Source organism: Rhynchophorus ferrugineus, unplaced genomic scaffold (genome assembly GCF_030347505.1).
Source record: "Rhynchophorus ferrugineus isolate W39M unplaced genomic scaffold, kcgeb_rfMv2 rfM1, whole genome shotgun sequence".
In the NCBI taxonomy this organism is placed as follows: Eukaryota; Metazoa; Arthropoda; class Insecta; order Coleoptera; family Curculionidae; genus Rhynchophorus; species Rhynchophorus ferrugineus.
In genome coordinates, this window is record NW_027472580.1 from 83,631,014 (window position 1) to 83,655,508 (window position 24,495).

Sequence of the window (24,495 nt, forward strand, 5' to 3'; positions counted from 1 at the left end):
AGGTACTTTTGTTTAGGATTTTTTATCCATAGTGATTAATTAATTGTTTTAATTAACATTACAGAGAAATATCTAGAGGGAATGAACAAAACAAAATTTATTTATCGATAAGATGTTAATGATAAGCCATCATATTAGTTTAAAACAGATGTACCTTCGCAAAATTGATTCGTAAAGTAAGTGAATAGTTTCCTACCCTCAATTTCTTATACCAAAATTTTTGAACGCAATGTTGTCCCTTTCTTTTACACCCGCCAAATGCTCCAATGGTATTAAAGATTGACTCCTCTCACTCTCTGCTCTGAAACTCCACACAAAGGTTTAACTTTAATAATCTGGCTATTGTGGTGGCCGGGAAAGATGTTTGATACTCCTCAAACGAAGGTTGAACCAAGAACCTGCCAATAATGATTCATCCATACATCTCCCAATAAAATATCCAGGTTTTATGATTGTTATATCATTTCCTCGTTTGCAATCGCAGCCATTTTATGAATGTTAGCTTTGTGAAGTTCCCGCCGTACTTTTTTTTTATCGAAAGAGTATTACATAAGTGCGAGCAGCTGTCATTTTTGCTGCGGTAGATTTATGTTCCAATTGTCTAGCTACAATTCTTTTAAAGTTTATCGATCTTTTGTAGTTTGTTTGTTTAGATATTGTCGCTCGTAAAATGGTCTGAAAAAGTATGAGAGATCACATATTTCAATTGTCTTAACCTTCGCAGAACAAGACGAATAATACACAAAAATATAACCTACAGGACTTGCCATATGAACTAACCAATACATACCCGTAGCACTAATTAGACGGAAGCAGTTTTGCGAACATGCAACAATATATACTATATTGCATGGTGCTCATACTAATTTTTCTATCCCCTGTATAAGTGTAAGTTAGTTTAGTTTATAAATTGTCTAAGTTAGTTATAAAATTGTGGAGACTTTTGCCCTATTGATGGATTGTTAAACTGCCCCTGATGTTAACGCTTTTTATTAAGACTAATAAGACTAAAAATAGTAACAAAAACTGGATAGACGGATATGTAAACTAGAGGGTGGCTAATAACAACTAGGTATTAAGTATCTGGTAATTTTTCTTTGATATGGTTCTGAAAATTCAGTTCTAAGATTTCAGATACAAACTTAATTATCGTTTGATGGATCTACTCCCACAGGCACACTACACATAAAGTGTGAAACACATATTTCTCACACATAGCTTAACTATATTAATTTTTTCGCTGACGCTTCGTGCCCTTAAATCCTTGTGGGTGTTCTCATTCTAATATATCATGGGACGTTAACAATGTTATGAGGAACATTTCTTTGATAACTTTAAATCATATTGATTTTGTGTTTCTTTGAGCAACCTCATAATTTTATTCCATTGTTTATATAATAATCTATTGTTGTGGAGTGATAATATAAATTGTGGTTCAAGCAACCATCATATTGATGAGCATCTTACAATGGTCTCCTCGTTTAACATGCTTTGCCCATTTGCGTTTGTAGTTCAATTTAATGTCCAAGTATTTAGCGATAGTCGCTTACCGAATTACTTTAAAATAATTTGTAATTACTTACATAATTATTTGTAGACTTCGTAGCATTTAATTTTATTCGCCATTTACTAACAGCTACTTTCATTTGTTTGCACATGCCTAAATGCTAAAAAATTGTTGCTAAAGTCGGCAAGAAATTACTTTCTCAACATTATAGTTTACCCACCAAGTCATTTTTCATATCTCTTTCAAACAATACAATCTGATTTCATATATTTGGTAAAACGATTTGTCATTATAGATGAGGCATGGGTACAACATTACAGACCAGATATAAAATATCAATCGTTCCACACAACTGGAACTGGGTGGTTGAGAGCCAAAGAAATTCTTGACAGGCTGGTGGTCAAAATTCGTTTCTTGGCTTGAAAAAAACCTTTCAAACTCTCCCTTCCGGAAGAGAATACACATTCTATAGAAATGCTGGACCACGTATTTTGAAGTCAAATGAGATTATGAAGAAAAACAATATTATTCATGTCTTTCCAATCTCCAATGCTAAATGAGACTATGCTATCCCATCAAATGACCGTTAACAAAATCCAACAAAATAAATTGAGCTAACTTCACATAAAATATGAGTTATATATACGAAATATGAGTCGAGTTAAGGTTAAAGATCACACTCCTCGAGAATATGCGGACGCAACTGAATTTCAATTTTCAACGCAGTTGAAAGGAAAGCCAAATAGAAAGGAACAAAAAATAAAGGACGATACTATATCTGATACTGGTGGAAAGAAATTAAGAAAATAAGCAGGATGGATAAAACATTTTAAAAAATAAATAAATAAAAACGGAAAGCAGGAAGTTCCCCTAACTTCCTTACAACATGTAATAACTGTAATCAATGAAATAATAATACTAAAAAAATGTAAAACACTTCTACCACGTCCAATACGTTTGACCAAACAAAAGTGTTTTGTATATTCAAGATACATATTTCAGATTCAATGAAATACCGATGTCTCATAAGTACTGTACGCAACCATAGTGTTATGAATATAAACTTATGAATATAAACAAAATCATAATAGCCAGGGAATGATAATGATCAAATGATGATGAAGCCCAGTAGAAATAATACCAAATATTCTTCAAGAAAAAAATAATAAAAATCGGGGTTGTTACTATAATAATATTGTGGGCGCACCCAAATACTATAGGACTGATTACCTACATCGAGACCTTCAGATACCCTCAGTCAGTCAAGAAATCAAGAAAATTGCAAGGGGTCATGTGGAAAGACCCCATTCTTATACGAATATTGAAATATTGCAAGTTTTGGATACCATCAGACCAGGACACAGACTCAAAAGAATCAATCCATCTGACCTTATGTAATGTTGTGTAGTGAGGTGCATATATTAAAAAATTCAGCAGTGACATGTATAAACATTATTTCACCAGAGACTGAGTTAGGGCCGATGGGTCCTCCTAGTTATATACCTAGATTTAAGTTATCATGAAGACAAATATACGGAAACGACTAGCAACAATGTATTAATTAAATAATAAAAAAATAATAAAAAAATCCCCTTTAAAACCTTTTCCGTATACATAGCATGAAAATTCCTCATATTTATGAAATATTTTTAACGATCCGACTGATTTCACTAAACGACACGCGTTTAAAAATAATATCCCGAATTTTTTAATCGAATTTTTTCATTAAATTTCAGAAGCCCTACTACGGAAGCCGGGGCTTCTGGACCCGCAACTTAATACTCTTTCTGATAATCGTAAATTCATTAATACGAAAGGAAAAAAAGAAAAAGTAATGATAAAAAAGGCGGAATTTCATAATAACCTAAAAGGAACCTCTTCGGAATAGGCACGGAAAAAATTATATAGCTACAGAAATTTCACTGGCTTTTTGTGATAATTCTCAGGACCGTTAGAAAAGTCGGTATCAAAATTTTCTTTTGAGAGAATTTATTATTATGCTGGGAAGGGAAAGTAGCTTTAAATAAAAGTTTCGTGGATATAAAAGCTAAACACAATGACGAGAGATGATTAAGCGACATAGTTTAGCAGACATTAAAATTATGTTGTTATTTTCAATGTAATTGTATTCCAAATTGATCAACTTGTTTTGTAGTTCGATAAAAACAAGATAGTATATTTTATTACGAAATGGTAACATTTCTTAAGTGAAATCCGAATAGGTTTCCACGATTTTTAAGTATGCAAATATTTTTGAGTGATAATAATGTAAGAAAAGTTAAGTTATTTAGTAAGAGCGAGATAAATTTGACGAATAATTTGATGGAGTTTATTATATAAATAGCTTTTATGCAACGACATCTATAGAGGTGAACAAAATAATAAGAACATCTAACATATACACCATATTTACTTATTAAGAAGGTCTTGACTCATAATTTTCCTAAAAACAACTGAAAGTTTTTACAGGGTAGATTCATAGAGTGTTTGAATAATTCAACAAAACGTTGTCCCATTCTTAGTTGAGATCTGGCGATTATGCTGGCCAGAGAAGATAATAGATCAATTGAAAAGTCCCCGGTCTGACACATAGATGGTGCTACTAGAATTAAATCTATATGTTTTTTAGCGAGCCCTAACCCTCCAAAGAGGCGTGTATAAGTTTGACGGCTGTCGGATGATTAATTTGTGAATTATAGCATTTTGAGAAAAAGGAATAGATAAAAAGTAATTTCGCATGTTGAAAAAATATTGCTTTTTGATGGGAAAAAATACAGTTGAAGCAAAAACTTGGCTTGATGCCGAGTTGCTGGACACTGCCCCAGGAAAATCAAACAACAGGGATTGGTATGCTAAGATTAGACGTGGTGAAATGAGCACTGAAGACTGTGAACGCAGTGGACGCCTAAAAGAGGCTGTTACCGACGAAAACAATTAAAAAAATCCACAAAATGATTTTGAATGACCGCAAATTGAAATTGAATGAATAGCAAACACTCTAAAGATATCAAATGAACGTGTACATCATATCATTTAAAGCTCTGTGTAAAGTGGATGCCGCGCGAGCTCACTTTTGACCAAAAACAACGACGAATTGATGATTCAGAGCAGTGTTTTAAAAATGATCAAGTGTAATAAACCTGAGTTTTTGCGTCGATATGTGACAATGGATGAAACATAGTTTTATCATTTCACTCCGAAGTCCAATCGACAGTTATCCGATTGGACTGCACAGGATGAACCCGCTCCAAAGCGTGGGAAAAGGCAACAGTCAATTGGCAAGATTATGGTGTCTATATTTTGGGATGCCCATGAAATAATTTTCACTGGCAACTTTGAAAAAGGAAGAACCATCAACAGCGACTATTACATAGCGTTATTGGACCGGTTGAAGGACGAAATCGCCGAAAAAGGGTCGCATTGTAATGAACCGTGTCACAAGTCAGGGAAAACGATGGTAACAATCCATGAAATGGGCTTTGAATTGCTTCCTCATCTAACGTATTCTCCAGATCTGGCCCCCCAGCGTCTATTTCCTGTTCTCAGGTCTCAAAAGAATGCTCGCTGGGAAAAAATTTTCGTCGAATGAAGAGGCGATCGACAAAAAAGCAAAGAACAAATTTTACTACCAAAATGATATCGAAATGTTGGAGGGTCGCTATAATCAGTAGTATCATCCTTGAAAGCAATTATGTTGAAGAAAAAACTACTTTTGCCTAAAAAGTTTGTTTTACAAGTATGTATTATATAAGTATTGAATAAAACGAAATAACAAAAATATAATTAATATATGTCCAGCCATTGTATTTTTATAAAAACATCATATTACACATCATCATTATTTTTTATAAATATACACAAATTCAATAAATAATTAATTTAGTCATAAAAGTAAACATAGAGGAGAAATAAACATTGGAAATCTTTTGAAATAACGCATTTTATTTAAAAAATTGTTGAATAAAATGAACTAATGAAAATAATTTCTATATGCCTTTCTATTTTTATAGAACTACAAGAACCATATAAATAAACATTACCATAAAAAAACTAAAATCATTTACAAATACCAAACCCAGCCAATATATTAGAAACCACAAGTTGTTGTTACTCCAATTATTGCTAGTATTCTTTATGGACAAACCTTATTAATGACTTGACTACCTCTAACACAACAAGAATCATTTTCTTCTCTGTTCTTGTTTTCATTAAATTTTGGCATATGTTGATACCTATTCGATGTCGTTGAAAATAATGTGTTATAAATTTGGCAGCTGACATTTCCACTATAAATAAAATTAATGCTGTTTGGATTTTATAACTTTTAAAAATTTAACCTTGCATCCTGCATTTACGCTTTTTCTACCATACTTTAAAATCAATGTATATTAAACCACCAAGAATAACACAAAAAATGAATTAGTTTTTTTTTGATCGACTGTACCTGATCCCTGATCGATTCGACAAGATTTTACCGCCATTAGAAAAGGACGACAATGAATATGCTGTATTCTTTTGTATGGTTTATTCTCTGCAGGAGAATGCACATGTGCCAAGTCGGGAGATATATGTGGAGTAATGTATCCTAGCTTATATATAGTTATGCTATCTGGTCAAAATCCTTTCTAATATTCGTTAATCTCTCAGTTAATTTTGGGGTTATCGTTACCGGAGATATTATCGCAAGTTAAAAGTAAAAAAATTTTGCTGTTTTCAACACATATGGACCCGATAACCAAGCACCAGTAATTTCGCAGTAGGAGAGGTAGCACTTTTCACTGATTTCTTGTTGCAACTGTCGCAGAACAATGCGTATAATGACTATAAACTAATCTAAACGTGTGCGTCGCATTATGTATTATACTGAAAGGGGTTCACGTTATTTTAACACCTTAATTGGCGAGAAAGTGAAGTATTGCAACTATTAAGCAAACTTACCTAACTATTAAATTCGATAGTTACTTTACTGTATAAGTTAACAGTTTTCTATTTAGTATTATTATTAGTATATACAGCCATCATTTATCATATTGCAATCGCCTATCATTATTTTTTTGTTGCTTATTTTAGCTTTCACGAAAAAAAAGTGGTAATTTTGCTGTCGATACAAAGACTGTCTCCAGAACCAAATCCTATTACAAAAATATCACAAAATTATATTATTATGTTTGTATAGTTTGGACTCGGCACCGACTTCAAACTGATTAGTAGACTAGTAGTTTTTACTTGCCATTGATGGATATCATTGATGGATTGATTTTGCCTATTTGCCACTATATGCCGTTAAATTTGTTTATATTTTATTTGTTATATAACATACACATTTCATTTTAGTAGATATATATATATATATATATATATATATATATATATATATATATATATATCAAATATTAAAAACAATATGATTTTAAAACATTATATCTGCAAAAATTAAACAAATTTTGTTTCGAAAGATTAAAATTGAAGTATATATTCAAAGTACAGTAGATAAAATGGATAAAATGTCTCCCCGTCTTGTTACAATCTGCCTTGAAGATATATTTTGTAAATTAAATTGGGCAGAGGGCGGAAGCGAGAGGTAATGTTTCTCAAGATTTTGGGAGGCTACAAAGGAACATAAAAGAGTTGCAGGAGATAGCAGGAATACGTTGTTTGAAAGTTAATTTGAAACTAAATCGAGCATTTGAAAAAAAATTGATGAAAATAGATGGAAAGAAAATATATGGTGAATTACCTCTGTAAATATTTTTAAACCGTTTTTGCTTTATTGGACAGAATACAATTAACGGTTTAAATTAAATAGTTATCGAGACTGATTTGATGATAATATAATCTTTCAGCATATTATCGATTGCTTTTGATCATGAATAATTCTATGTATTGTTATGTCTACCAATTGTTTGAAGCTGATTAAATGTGTGTGTTTTATACCATTACGTAATATGTCTAATAATATACAGAAAACTTTAGCCACCTTTCTCATGAAGAGCGTTTGACGCATGCTTAAAATTACAGCGATTTTATATGGCGGTGTATATATGCAAATGGCGTCATGTGATGAGAACGTGGAGTAAAACATAAAATAAATTGTCTAGCGTTTTATGCTGATATGTTTAACTGGAATTAAAGATGTTCTAAATATAAATCATTAGCTGTCACAACTAATTTATGCATTTCTTCTAACGTGGTCGCACCTATTAGGTCTTCGTTTTCGAGTAATTTTCGCCTCAGGTGTTGTGGCCGACAAAGAAAAAGAAGAAGATAATCAGATAAAACAACATATCTATAATTTTCGATTCCAGTCATATAACTTTCGCGCTGCGTAGAAGAATCTGTCCCCCAGTCTATATCAATAATTGTCAACTTCCGCAAGCAGAGGATGCTAAATATCTTGGTATGTACCTAGATCGACGACTGGCTTGGAAGAAGCACATCCTCGCCAAACAGAAACAACTTGGACTTAAACTAAACCAAATGTATTGACTTATCGGTTGCAAATCCAAGTTATCATTAGATAACAATTCCGGCCTATTTGGTCATGTGCAGTTCAAGAATATGACTAATTAAATAAAATAGTTTTATATACAGTAGATCACTTAATGAATGACTGGGCAGATTGTGGAACTACTAAGAGTAATTTTTTTTGATAACTTCATTCAAAATTATAGAAATGTCACTCTAATGATGAGGTCTTTCAGGGAAAATATGGAGTAAAAATTTGGCCCCGCAAATGACGTCATATCACGAAGTACTTCACAAAATTCTTTCGGTATTCCTTTTCTCAATGGGCATTAACTCATAAATCATTTATATTTCCAAGATGTCTGATAAAAATGTTTTCTGTCATAAGAAGATTATATTAAATGGACATTTCGATACATTTACGCAATTTTAAAGTTGCTTGGTTGGTTAAGTGGTCAAAGCGATAGGACAGTCCTCCTACTGTTGCGATAGTCGCGGGTGCGAATCATGCTTGGGCATGGATGTACTTTATGTTTGTGATTGTAATTCTAAATTGATTTATATGTAACAGAAACGGAAAATCCGACGAAGTTAAAATCATCCTATCATCTTCTTAATGCTGAGGACCGCAGTTCGGAGCCCACGTTAAACAGTCGGTCCAGTTTATATATATTGATGATATAAATGTTATTTAACAGAATTATTTTATTTATCTTGATAGTGTTATTTGCATTATCTTTTACATTCAAGCATTATTAAAATTTATTGAGTTTTTAGTTTAAAACTAGTATCTTTGGATAACAAAAAATTATGAATGTTTGGTTTGTGTAGGAGAATATTGAATTTAAATATTATATTTTAAGTACATTATACACTCAACAGCAACGGAACAATTTGATCTAGGATTGCGGGAAATATATAGCCATTGCGGTTCAGTTATTTACGACTGTACAACGTTCGGTATATTTCTCTGTCAGGAGCAATAATGTTCCATTCATCCAGAGTAAATCCGGATATTTCGCAACCACTAATCCACTGAATGTGAAACTGTTACAAAGCTGCTAGAGAGACACTGATATCTATCGGGCGTATTTATTCAGTTATGTCGCTATTTAGAGAACTTAAGTGAAATAAGCCACTCATTACAGATTAGTATGTTAGCTTCATACAAACAATGTATAGTTTATCCACACATTTAACAGGCTATCGTTATAAAGTTGAATTTATATTGCTACGGCGCCTAAACTTCTAACAATGCTAGTATAACCAGCGTAACATTATGGAAATGTTCTTTAGTCTTAAAATATAAAATAAATATAATAATGTGGGAATAGTAATCCCATTCTGCATTTTTGATGTTAACAGTTTTTATTTTAACAATTTTATGGTTCATTTTCAATATATACTATAGAAAAGGAGTGCAGACTGATTTATTTCGGAATAAATAGAGCGAATGATGATTTTTCCCAACTTTCAGAAAATTTCTTTTGAGAATGCAGTCTTTTGAGTTAACGAGCAATCATGCCGCATATACCAGTTCGACCAAAGAAAAGAGACTTCAATAAATATTCAATGAATAAAATGAGTTATTTAACATGACAACCAACATTTCCAAATATTTAATACATCACAACTTTGTTATATCTTTGTTTTTATTCCTTGAGTAGCTCGAACTAGGGATGACGGTTGGGGCAAAGAGTATCGATATATCGCTATATCAGAGAATAAGAAATATCGATATATTATTTAAATATTTATCGAAGTTGTTTAATAGCCAAGGAAAGTATATGAATATATTCGTAAATAACAATATACACCATCAAAAAAAAATCAACAAAAATATCGGTACACCATCTAAAAATATCGATATATCAGCTAAAAATGACAGTACTGATATTGTGGTCTCAGCATTTTCAGCATTTAAAGATCCTATCCCAGCCAGGTCATGATGCATGAGTCTGAAGAAGTGATAATCAGAACACGTTATATCTGGTAAGTACGCTGAGTGTGCAGAACTTTTTATTCGCTCTGCGACAGTGTATTCTTCACAACTATTGTAGAGTATGTTCGAGATTTTTCATGCAAGAGGTATATTTTGGATCTGTTACTCGTTATTGCTGTTCTTTTTTTTACAACAATACGTTCGTTAAATTTGTACAATTAATATATGTAGGCATATAGTCTATTCCTGTCGCAATTTGTAAATTCGTTCTAGTAACAGAGAATATGTTCCTTTTTGTTTTATTCTACTTAAAAGGAGACACAATACTGTCTGATTAGTTCGAATACGTAAACGAATGAGTCTGTCAAAATCGTCCGGTTGTCCGACGTATACAGAATTCTTGAAAGCAATAGTGATAAATGGTTATAACTGTAACCTATTTAACCTATTTGATGCCACAAACTTAAATGACGTATGTACAAAATAACTTTGAATAGACTGTATAATGTTATAGTTTCATCTCATTTTAGCAGCTCGTAATACACTTTACCTTGCCGATCCCACAATATGCAAAGCTAGATTTTTAACAACAAATATCCCTCTTTGGTGTCGATTTTGGACTAATCCATGACAATTTGTTCCTAATGTTGTCATAGTAGATCCACCTCTCCTTGTCAGTCACAATGCGCCAGAGGAAGCTTTTTTTTTGTCTGAACGTCAATTAAAATGTGATGTTAATAAGGTTTGAAATGACATTTTCAGTTAATCCGTGTGATTCCCTCCTTTTGGATTTTCTCCAACTAGTATAACCGTCTATATAGTTTAATATATAGTTTCAATAGTTTAAGTGGTCTTGAAACTTTCTTGGTCCTCTAGACAGTTCTTTCTTGGACCAGCCTTGTAAAACACCACCAAGAACCCAAAGGAGGAGATTATACGATAAAGCATAGTGCATCGACAAAAAGAATCACAATTGTTAAGAAATTTTTGACAAGAAAATGTTATAAATGGAGAGTTGACTAAAGATTTACAACTAAGAAGAACATTAGAATTAGACATAATTAAGAAGAAAGAATTGATAAGAAAATGTATCAAAATTACTAAATATTATAAAAATAGACTAGAAAGAATTACTTACAAGAAGCAGTAGGCTGTCGAAAAGTATCGAGAATTAATCAAATATCAAAAAACAGTAGAATTCCTATATGTCAGTATACGTACAACACCAGGCATACGATTTAGTAAGTTCATGGTTTCCATTTAATTCATAATTCTTTTCACCATAACGTACTGACTAATATATTTAAATGTATATATATATATATATATATATATATATATATATTCAAAATATATACCTAAATATATAAAGCCTTCGATGGCTGTCAATATCAATCCGCCCTTATTGAGAAACTTCACAGCAGTCTCCAATACGTAAACACGATTACTAGATAAATTATATACGTTACTGAGATTTTCAGGCCAATAGTGGAATTTTAAAAGCACATATGTAGCAATGGAATCGTATCATGCTGAACAGAGCTAAAATTTTCCGTCTACTTGAAGTGTTTATTCCAAAATGAGGTTATGTTTGCTTATTCTTATGCACGAATAACTGTAAATACGACAATTTCGTTTGACCGAGCATTTTTTCGAGCGTATATTTGCGCAGAAATTCAGAGTATACATTTTCGAGAGCACCTGCTTATGCTTTCGCTTTTGTACGAAAGCATAAATACAGCCTACATATAACGATATTGTGAGCGAATGGCTCGGAGGCGGTTCTCATGCTCAAGGGATTTGCTTTCCGTATCATAACATTAAATAAAGGAACGATGTTTTATTTAGCATCGAAGTTGTCTTGAACAAACCGAGAACTCGCTCATCGAGACTAAAATGTCAGAGAAGTATAATGTGGTGGTTAAATTAATGTAATTATACATTAATGGCAAGCATTGTTTTCCCAAAGACTTGGGTTTCAGCAAGTTTAAGTAAAAGGAAAAATATCCATAATTTATAATTTACCATAAAATTAAATCAGCATATTTTACTCTGTACTCAAAATATATTTAGTTTTAGAAAAGTTTTAGAACTATTAAATTATAACTTAGGGTTAAATTAGATCAAGTCCATAAAAAACGTACCTAGTGAAATTTTATAAATAAATAAATTATAAAGTAATAAATTTTTGATTTAAAAAAAAGAAGTTTTGTATTGTTGGATCCACCCAGGCGTTAATAATATATATATATATATATATATATATATATATATATATATATATATATATATATATATCCGTTAATATTCAACAAAAGTCTAATTATAGTGAATTTTGCCACCTTGCCACTTCTTGGAAATTACAAATGATGTGCACATATTTATTGTATTGTCAGTTATATTTCAGAGTATTATATATTTTGTTCTGCAATGGATAAAACAAGCGATCGGTGAAATAAGTGATTTTTTGAGACTTTAAAAGAGGATAAGATAGCTCAATTTTTGAACGTTTAACAAGCGACTGTATCCGGAGTAATAATAGCGTACGCAAAACATGGCAAAGGATAATAAAACCTTCACAATAATTCGATGAATAGTTTTTTACGTTGTTTCCCATAAACAGTCGAGTTTATGTTTGGAGAAGCTTAAAAGAAGTCTACTTCCTACAGTCAAGCATGGTGGTACCGCTATGATTAAGGCGGCGATTATATCCGTCCACTCATTAACATTACTGGTCACATTATTGCGAGTGAATATATCGACATCCTCATTGATGAAGTTCTTATTACAACCAGCACATTGTTGCCACATACTGCCATATTCCAGGCTGACGATAAGCTCGCACATACAGACAAAATGGTTCAGTGTTTTGGCGGATGTTTTGACCCAGAAATGGAACAATGCCATTGAACTGTCTACAAACCTATGCAACAAATGATGGCTATTTCAAAAGAAAATGGTAGATAAGAACCTTATTAATATATAAATAAATATTGTATAAATGTAAAGTGTTCATGTTATTCCATCTCTTGTGTTTATAACTCTCACACTGTGACATAATCTTGGTATATATAACTTTTGCCTTTTGTCACAGTGTATATAGCAAAATTGCTATATATCTATATTTATATATATATACCTGTAACATTGTTATTCTTTATTAACTTTCCGCATTTAAAAATCTTCAATCGAGTCAAATTTAATTGTTGCTTGTTCTATTTTCTCATTCATTTGGCAATTTCAAGCCCATTTGCTGATACATTTTTGATTTTCCATTCAAATGCCAATTTTGTCTAATATATAATGAATATACTACACAATTGCATCCAATTTGTACCTATCTCGTAAAATTGAATTAATAAGAGAATAAAAACAAGCAGTATATCCAAATAGACTTCTTAGGCCTACTCATAAGATACAAAATTAATTAACAAACTCTATACTAGTTAAAAGATAGACAAAACTTAGACACCATAGAGAAACTAAGGAAAAAAATAATGGCTTTATATTACATATTAACAAGTCAGTGATATCGCAAAGAAGCGATATTTGAGAATTTTCAAATTTGAAGTTCCCAAGACTTTGGTCGCCGTGTTCCCTCACCTACAAGTTTTTGCCCTAATTTCAGTAAACGATATTAAGGGACGTTTTGAGTAACATTGGAATAATTGGCAATCGTATTTTAGCCCGCTAGATTGCGGCGAACCATTCAGGTCCACTCAAACTGAATGAATTCAAACGAGAAGAGCCTTAACAGGTCAATGGTAAAGTCCCCAATCTACCATAGTAAAACATATTTTTTTAGCAAAATTCGTTTTTTTTATTCAACATAATTCCCTTTAAAATTAATACACTGATTATAGCGGCCCTCTAACTTTTCGATACCATTTTTGTAGTACGATTTATCCTTTGCTTCAAAATAGGCTTATTTTCGGCGATCAACTATTCATTCGACGAAAATTTCTTCCCAGCGAGCATTCTTTTGAGATCTGAGAGCAGGAAATAGTCGCTGGGAGGCAGATATGGAGAATACGGTAGATTAGGAAGCAATTCGAAGCCCAATTCATGGAATTTGCCATCGTTTTCACTGACTTGTGACACAATGCATTGTTTTGGTGAATCAACTCTTACTTTTTCATCAAATGCGGCCGTTCTTCGGCGATTCCGTCCTTCAAAAGGTTCAATAATACTATGTAATAGTCGTTGTTACATGGCCCTTCCTTTTTCATGGTAGTCAATGAAAATTATTCCATGCGCATCCCAAAATACAGGCGCCATAACCTTGCCATCCGACTGTTGCCTTTCCCCATGCTTTGAGGCGGTTTCATCGTGTGCAGTTCACTCGGATGACTCTTGATTGGACTTCGGAGTAAAATGATGGAGCCATGTTTCATCCATTTTCACATATCGATTCAAAAACTCGGGTTTATTACGCTTGATTATCTTTAAACACTGCTCCGAATCAGCAACTCGTTGTTTTTGGTCAAAAGTAAGCTGGCGCGGCACCCACTTTCTCATACCCACAACGCCTTTCTCATACTCTTTTTTGCGCCTCTTTTGGGCGTCCACTACTTTCGCCGACTTGCTCATTTCACCACGTCTAATTTTAGCATACCAATCCTTGATGGTTGATTTCGGCATCAAGCCAAGTTTTTAATGAACGCCCCAACAATTCGTTCATAATATTTTTTATTACTATTTAATTATGACATTGTTCCTAGTCGTTTCCAACTAACCTACAATTTGTCTTTATGATAACTTAAATATAGATATATAACTTGGAGGACCCATCGGCCCTTTCTCAGTCTCTGGTGAAATAATGTTTATACATGTCACTGCTGTATTTTTTATTAGATGCACATCACTCTCACTACACAACACTACACAAGATCAGATGGTTTGATTCTTTTGAGTCTGTGTCCTGTCCTGTGGAATCCAAAAGCTGCAATATTTCAATATTCTCATGAGAATGGAGTCTTTCCTCATGCCCCCTTGCAAGTCTCTTGATTTCTTGACTGACTGTGGTTATCTGAAAGTCTCGATGTAGGTAATCAGTCCTATAGTATTTGGGTGCGCCCACAATACCTCTTAGGACTTTGTTCTGAAAAATGTGTATGTTTTCTATGTTACTCTTTATAATTGAACTCCGTGCAACGAACTATGTCCATACGGGTCTCAGTATTTGCTTATATAACAGCAATTTATTATGTACTGATTACTGCGATTCTTTTTGCAATTAGCCAGTACATTTTCCTATATATAATTCCAGTTCTTTTCTTGTCTTTTTAATTCATAATGTAATGATAATGATCGAGGATGCAATTTATCCACAAAATCATGGAATAGTGCTAAACACAATTTTCTCTATGTTTTGCATATAGAAACAGCAAATGCAAAACAGAGCTCATCCAATAAAGATAACAGAAATTATATGATACAATCAAAGGCTTTCGATGATCTTAGCATGCTGATTTAAAGAAACCAAAACAACGGTTCTAAAATTAAATATTGTAGGGTCATTTAGTTTTCGGATGCTTCAAAGCATCCTCTAAGGTCTTCTACTCCAAGTCAAATCTCTATTTACGCTATGATTAAACCTTATTCTGTTCTAAGCGAGCTTAAACATTTGTTCGCAGTAATACTCAGAGAATGGATTCAAATAATATATAAACACCAGACATATATATATATATATATATATATATATATATATATATATATATATCTATATATAAATATATATATATATATATATATATATATATATCTATATATAAATATATATATATATATATATATATATATATAAATATATATATATATATATATATATATATATATATATAAATATATATATATATATATATATATATATATATATAAATATATATATATATATATATATATATATATATATATATATATATATATATATATATATATATATATATATATATATATATATATAATATTTATTTAATAATAAGATGTTGGGCTGCCATTTGATTTTAAAAAACTGTATTTTTTCGCGGAATCGATTTGTAGAGTCTGAATAGTTTCCAAAGGAATATTACTCCATATTTATCTCAAAACATCCTCCATTCGTCACTCGCGCTTTTAAAATGGTTAAATTATGTTGAGGTTTGGCGCTTGTACTCTTCAGAGAATATTTTGATGATATTATAATGCTATTCGAACCAAAAATGAACCTTTTAGCTGTTTGTATGGATGCATTATCATCTTGGATTATGGAGTATTCATCACTGAGCTTGTTGAGATATTCGCAGTGATGTGAAAGAGAAGACCAACTGTATAGTACGATATCGCCTCTCCAATCATAACGGATCATCCTCCATGCTTGACTGTAAGAATCAGACAGTACAGATGAAGTTCTTTTGAGGTTTTCTATACATAAACCTGGCTATTTTTTAGGAAATAATGTAAGTGAGGGGTTATACTACATTTTCTCAATCATGAAGCGTCTACGTTTTATGATTGTTGCACCAATTTCGAAGCTTCCAGTTGACATCAGGTTTCACAATCGTAGCTCTTCTATAAATGTTAGCTTTGTGCTTATTTGAGTTCCCGCTGTACTGTTTCTGTCGAAAGTATTACTCAAATGAATGCTGAATTCTGCTTTCCCTTTGGTCGCGGTAGTATTGTTTGATTAGAATCATTTTGTTTATTCGGATTCTAATGTTGCTAAAGACATATTGTTTTTTAAATTAAGCATTGTAATATGAAAATAGATAAAGGTAAAAGCAAATTTAAAAAAGTGGGAAAAAAACAATATACTGCGCTTATTTTCAAAAACAAATTAGAAAACAACGAGCATCATTAAACTGTTCTTTGTTGTTGTTGATTTACAGGAAGAGAATTCATTTGAAAGAAGCAAAGGGTTTAAGGCTTAAGCTCCAGCTTCTAAGAAAATAAAAGTTAAATAAAGAGTGAAGGGTTAGGAAACTCAACAATCCATTAATTGGAATCTTTTAAGAAGTCCTAAACCAATATAGCCGAGCTGTCCTACCTGCCTTCCAGAGATAATTTATGTCTTAATTTTGGGGCGTATTTATGAAGCATCTGGCGAGTATTATCTGGCTTTCAATAGGGTGCGGAAAATGTGACAGTTTCATACCGGTATTCGTTAAAATATAATTGAGGAAATGTATGAGGGAAGCTTCAAGCGAATGAAAGAAAAATCAGGAAATATAATTTATAAAACATAGAAATTTAATTGCACTTCTATATGTTCGCCAATGATTCAAATATTTGAATTGAAAAATATTTTTTTTATTCAAATAAAATGAAATAAGAAGAAAAAGTTGATTATGATTCAGGTTAATTAATTTTGCGGGATATACGAGTTTCATTCTAGGCTATGACCGCAGATAAATAGAACTTTATAGTAAATTGTAGGGAAATGTTTCGCGACGTCCAACATCTAGATGTCGCCACTTTTAACTTATTACTTGCTTAAATCACTATGCTGAGCCGCGACGTGATCTGATTGGCTCATTTCGTTTTTATGTGTGTTTATATTGTTTACTTATTTTGTGAGTCATTTTCAGTAGGCCTAACGTAAGCAATAATGCGTTTAGATTTTAATAACGTTTAGAGATTATGTTATTAGTTCATTAGTATATATAAGTCAGCAGTACAATAAGTAAAGTTAATTATCAATTTAGGAAGTGTTGTGTACCCGGATGCACAGATAGTAGAGAAATACAGAATCGTTTTCCTTCAAAGAAATATTTGGCTATCTTTAATAAAAAATAGTTGATAATGCTTAAAATCCCAAACTGACCTAGATTAAGTATCAAAGATATTTATGATCGTTACAGCATGTTTTGTTGTAAGTTGGGGAAAGTTTATTCATATTAATAATCATATAAAATATGAAATATTTATTCTTTAATTTTAGAAAGAAGTTCAACAACCCCTAAAATGCTAGATACTGTATGCAAACCTTTTAAGAAAGGATTAACAGAAGTTCAATACACTAGGAATTTTGGTACAAAGCCAAGTAAGAATACATATATTAAGGTGTCATAAATTAATTCAGAATTTAGAAACCGTGTACCAAGCTTTAATCTGACCGAGTGGTAATAAGAAGATGCTTATTTCTGGTGAGTATGCTGGGTGATGCAGAAGGTCTCACTCCAGCAGCAACAATGTAACCTTCATTACTCTTGCAATATATGGCTGGACGGTTTTGTAATTTAATTCTTCATGTAAGATGATGAGTATACGACTGTTACTCGCTATTACTGGATTTTTTTGTTATAACATTTCTTTCGTAATACATCACACTAAATGATTAATATCATTAGTGTCAAATATTTTTTTAATATATTATATAGAGAGGCCATCGAATTTCTTATGTACAATAGTGGTTAGGTTAGTTTATTTAGTAGTTGTTTATAACGATATTGAATTTCCACTAATAGATATCTTTGCCACCCAATATGATAAATTCTTTTACGTTTCCAATTAATTCAATGAACTGAAATCAACTTACCTATCAAGAAAAGAAACAGTTTATCAAAAAAAGAAGACACGTTGGCGTTTAAATTTGCCATCATCTCGGAAAAAAATCATATGATTATATAAAAACTGATAAGTAGAATAAGGTTGTTGTTTCTTATAGAATTTTATGGTTCTGTCTTTAGACAATTATAAGTATACATTTAAAATATCCATTAGATACCGGCATTAAGACTCAGTACTATTCTGGACACTTGGAACATATGGACTGAAAAGTCCCGGGAGTAACAAAGAAAATGCGTTTTTTTTTCATTCCAGCGCCGCTTTAACATTTAAATACTACTTTTACAGAATGATCTTTTGGCCCAAAAATAGGCCTGTAGTCAGTTGTTGCCCACTCAGACGACGATAATTTTGATTCCAGAGTGAAGTGGTGGATCCATGTTTCATCCGTTGCCACATTTCGACGCAAATATTTCGGTTTTATTACGTTTAAACTTGGTCAAATATTGCTCAGAATCATTAGCTCGTTTTTGTTTGTAGTCGACAATTAGTAAACGCGGTACCCACTCTATACAGAGCTTTCTTACAGTCAAATGCTCATGCAATGTAAAACCTACAAGTCCTTTTGATAACTTTACGATGTTAGCTGACTCGCGCAACTTCACTTTTCGATCATTCAGAACAATCTTGCGGTTTTTAATGATATTTTCTGGTCTTGCCACCTCATTTGGATGTTAATTGCATTCTGCATCATCGGACTCTCTACGACCACGTTTGAAATCAGCAAACTAACTTTTTACCACTGTTTCTGATGGAGCGGAAGTCTTATAATACTTTTAAAGCCATTGCTTTGCTTGGACGTTATTTTTCCCATCAAGTGTCCCATTGTTTTGAAAATAACAAAAGTAGTGTCACTCTAAGTACAATAACTCACAAACTTATATTACTTTTGAGGATTAGTACTAATTTAAAAGCGGTGACTGTAACACAGCTAGCGTGATCTACCTGTTTGGCCTGGGAATTTTCAGGCCATGTGTTAGTAGCAGGAGAGTAGAGGCCATTGTTTAGAAGTATGAACCATGTAAAACCAAACCACGAAGAAAGCAGAATAGTAGATAACAGAGAGTTAAGTAAAAGTACACTATACAGTTGTTCAATTTTTTGTCAAGACGTTAATGAGTAAAATTGCAAATTTTAATATTTATTATAAAATTAAACAAAAATCAGCATAACCAACAGCGGTTAACTAACTTATCCACTTAGTAACATAGCTGTCTTAACGAAAATCCAGCTAGCTATTATTTTCCAACATGATATATAAGTCAATAAATTTAAGACTCTGTTTAAGTGAACTCAAATTTATACGACCTGCAGGTGTAAAATTATCGGAGATCCTAATTATAAGCCCACCTTCCGCCAGAGATATATTATCCGGATTGTGGGCTGTAAAACTCCTCAAAGAACCTATTGTTAAAGCAAGGCTATTTGCCGTGTTTACCCGAACGCTCCTGCTTCAAACTTTACATAACGTTCCTAAAAGCTTATTGTATAATTCTATGTATTCAAAACCCAAAAAAAGCAATTAATAAATTTCTAACAGAAACAAGTTTTGGATATTTAATAATTAAAATTGTATTTAAAAAAACGGTCTTTTATTCTTGTTCTTATTCCGAAGCACGCTAAAAATATAACAATTAAGATTAATTAACGTTTTAGTAAAGTACAACCGAAAAAAAGCGCGCCTACATAATTCAAAAAGGACAAATTATAATTAGAAATTTAATGAGAGAAAAGTCTTTACGCAAGTTAAAAAATCAAATATTTTTCTCCATTGTTGTCGTTTTTTCATTCTTTTTATTTTTATTAATTACATTTTTATTATTTAACTTAAATAACATTAAAACGTATTATAAGCTGTATTATCTATTTACTGTTTCCAGTTGAATAAGTGAATGTTTTAAAGAAATTAAATATCATTTAATTAAAGTATTAGTATATTATCTTTTTATACTTTGCAGTTACGAAATATATAAGATGCTAACTATATTTAAAATAGCACAATTTATATCTTGGACAAATCAAATAGTTCTTGTTCTTTGTAATTTGTGGCATCTAAAAAATTAACTGTAGGTTTATGTTACACAAACAGTCTAATAGTGAACATGCAGCAATGCAGCGGTTGGGCTTTTCTGAATTATTTTCTTTTCTCTATAAGAATAATGGATTGTGTGTTTAACCAATAATATTTCTGAGCAACAGTATAAATGTATCTTTAACAAGCAAATAGTGTCTTAATTATTGAAGTTAGTGATCACAAAATGGCATCCACATATTCACCAAGATTTTCTAACAATTACCATCTTTTAAATCGATCTGATATTCTCTAAAGCTCCTAGGATATTCATTGAAATATAAGCTGATTTAGTAGTTCTGCGGGTAAAGGTATACAACGACAATAGAATCAACAACTCCGATAATTATTGAACTGGATAAAATTCAAATATACTCACTTTTTAAGTCAGCATATTTGGGTGAAAGAATAGCTTATGTGAAGTACTTACTTGACGATTTTTCAACATATGGAATCAAGGAAGCTGAAAGAACTATATAAGGGTATGTTAGTATGCCACGTAGCTCACACTATATTAGCACTGTTATAAGACTCTTGTAAAACTAACTTTGATAAGCTAACTTATTAATTACTTATATTCTACATAAGAAATTCGTACAGGGCTAATGAAATATATCAAATATAGCGGTTAATTATTGAATATATAATAAATAAATAAATAATAAGCATAACAAGTTTAATACTTTTATATAATAAAAATAATTAATATTAGTAATACCTTTTTTAACATTCGAATAACCAATACTGACATATCATTAATTTTAAGTTTTATATTGGCTCATGTAATTTCAATTTTACCTCACTATAGCATTTCTGTAAGATTACAAGGAGTACTAATAAGTGTCAATAATGTTTAAAAACATTCAAACTTTGAGGTTTAATTCAAATACTTATTATTCAAATACAATTTATTTTGTTCAAATATTGTTAATCTTTATTTACGAATTTTTTCCATCCTCCTGGCTACATACGTATTCCGCGTTAAAAAAATCTCGTCGTTTGAAGTGATCCAATTTTCGCTGCTGTGTCAGGCCATGAGTCATCGACTGAAAGAAGTGGTAGGCTTTCCATGCAAATTTTTACAGATTTTGCAAGATAAATCTTCCCATGTTCCAAAATCATTTCATACCATAATTGCTTGATAGCGTTTTTAGTTCTATAGAAAAATTTGTATAGCAATGTTTCCTTATTTACTTCGGGTTTGATTTAAATTAATAAATACAATAGCATTTTGGGCCAATTACATGTAACATTCGGGAAAGCTTGCAAATTAAAATGATCGATTTTCATTAATACAATGCATAATTACATATATCAAAAACTTAGTTCTAATATATGAATAGTTTTGACTCAAAAACACCATCTATAATCTCTATGAATCGCGCCATATAACCTATATTCGGTCTTCTGGATAGACTAGATTATATTAATTAGTAACAATGGGCAAGACGACTGCAATAAAGAATCACAAAATTCTTCATTTATGATAATAATATATTATAGGGAGATTATTAAAAATCTATTTATTTTAAATTTAAAAGTTGGATTACTACAATTTTGCCGGAAATAAAAGCACAAAATTTAAAAAATAAAACAAAATTTCAAAAAACCATGCTTAGTTTATTCATAAATCCACCAGAAGCGCTACGAAACATTACGTCACTTACCATTTCCTAACCTTAGCTTAAACTTTTTAAATTTCATTTGGATTCTTTATCTTATATTTCACAGTTAAACATTGGTTTTGAGCAACCAATAGAAAGGTAAGATAAATGAAAAAATTGGACTGGGATTTATCAAGATAAATAAATTAAATTTACCCACAATCAATTTGTCGATAATGACTGTACTGTGTGATCGTAGCTGAAAAAAATTTAATAAGAATACTAGCACTCTTACTACTTAAGTCAGTCACAATAACCACGAAATATAGTATAGTATTGAAGAACATTGAGTAAAAATATCAGTAAAAAATTTGTCAATAAAATTGATAAATGCAGTTAACAACTCTATAGAGTTGGCAATAATAGCACAATCGCCACTTTAGAACTATGCTTACGGTATTATTGAAATTAAGTACCCTATTGTACTAAGATAAATTGATATTGTATCGATGGAAAAATTACTGAAACATTTTAAAATTAAAAAAATATATATTTAAAGGTACATATGCAAATGTGTTGAATACAACAAGGCTACTAAAATATACATTTTACATAATTAATAGCAACTACAACACCAAAAAACTTTTAAATTATAAACATTTAATGATGAATGGTTTTTTTTAAGTACTTTACATTATCTCTGTTAAGGCATGCTTAATATATTAGATTCTCCTATGAATTCAGAAACTAGATCTCTGCTTCTTTTGCTTTACTTTACCTCAGTAACATTTGATTTCATACGCTGTCTGTCCGTAAGTATTGGTCAAAATGTTTTAAATTTCTGTTTGTCATGAAACACATTACCAGGTTGTAAAAACTTGATAAAATCACATTGTTGAATCAGATATGTCAAATATCTTTAACCTGGTGAAGCATACCTCATCCACAAATTTGATCTAAAAGAAACTCATATGATATTGGCTTTTCGTGATAGATTCGATATTCAGTTGACACTTGTTGAGTGATTGTATTTAATTAATATTTTTCTTTGCATTTTGAGAATATATTACTACTGGGTAGTGAACAGCAGTGAATGTTCAGTGAGTTGTTTTAGAAGCCTATTTTCTCCTGTCTAGTTGGCATTTCAATCTTATAGCAACAAGCATTATATAAAATATAACTTTCTATATTATTTCCTAACTGAAAAAGAACAACATTATGAGACTCATATACATGATCAACAAAACAAATGAGGCCCTACCTCAAATGTTACTAACATTAATTTAATCAAACGTTGGATATAATTAAAGATTACTGAAATAGTAAATGCTTACATTAGAATAGTCTTATTGCCATTAGTAAATTATAAATGTTTAAACTATACTGTTTGGTTCCCGCCTTGTAAGATTTTTCTTCCTTGGAGCTTTGGAGTTTTTACCGATGTATAATATGGAGACACAATCGATACATAGTAGAACGTTCAATTATAATAGAAACTTTATTAAAATAATGTATATAGTCTCTTCAAAATAGTAGTGACACACGTGATCAATATATATCTGTCGATAGTTGTAAATTCGTTTAACAGTCAGACAATATTTTTCTTGTCATTTTATTCTATTTAAAAAGAGATAGCAAGGAGTCTGTAAAAGTCGTTCGTTTATCAACGGTCTGCAAAATTATTCAAGAAATTATAATTATGGGTTATAAACCGGCAAATGGTTTTGCTTACAGCTGCAGTGAATATTAGTACGGGCACTAAAATATCTCAAAAAATAAAAAACAATATAACCTTAAATTCACCAAAAAGAAACCGTGTTTAAGTGAAAAAGGCTACGAATCAAAATTAGCTTCATGTTAGCTGTATCAGAGATCAAATAAAAGAAATGTATAAAAAGAGTAAGTAGTTGTTTTAATCGAAACATAATTTAATACAATTATTTCAGAGAAAACAGTTAGTCTGGATTAACCATACAAAGCCAAAAGATATATAGCTATTTGAGGGATGTATCTATATTGATAGGAATTAACTAGTGTAAAGATAACGAAGGGGTATAATGGTCCCAGAGATTGATTTTAAAAGAATACAATTTTTAAAAATATATAACAAAATCAAGAAAATATTATTATATCAATTTATATATTTAAATGAGACATGAGTATTTCAGAATCGTACATTGGGTCACTCATGGCAAGATGATAATAAATATAGTGTAAAGACAACAAAAGTTGATGGAAAAAGGTAAACGTTGGAGGAACTATCGATTAGGTTTTGTTAGTCATAACATTTATTAATAATTCATTGCAGAGATATAGTTCTACATGCTGGAAACAGGAATGGTTTTATACCGGGTGTAGA

At 31.3% G+C, this 24,495-nt stretch overlaps 1 protein-coding gene across 2 annotated transcripts in view; it reads right to left on the reverse strand.

Annotated features, from left to right (window-relative positions):
- LOC143200700 (uncharacterized) overlaps positions 1-24,495 on the reverse strand; it is a 190,421-nt gene that overhangs the window by 95,242 nt on the left and 70,684 nt on the right. The gene's annotated exons all lie outside the window — the stretch shown is intronic.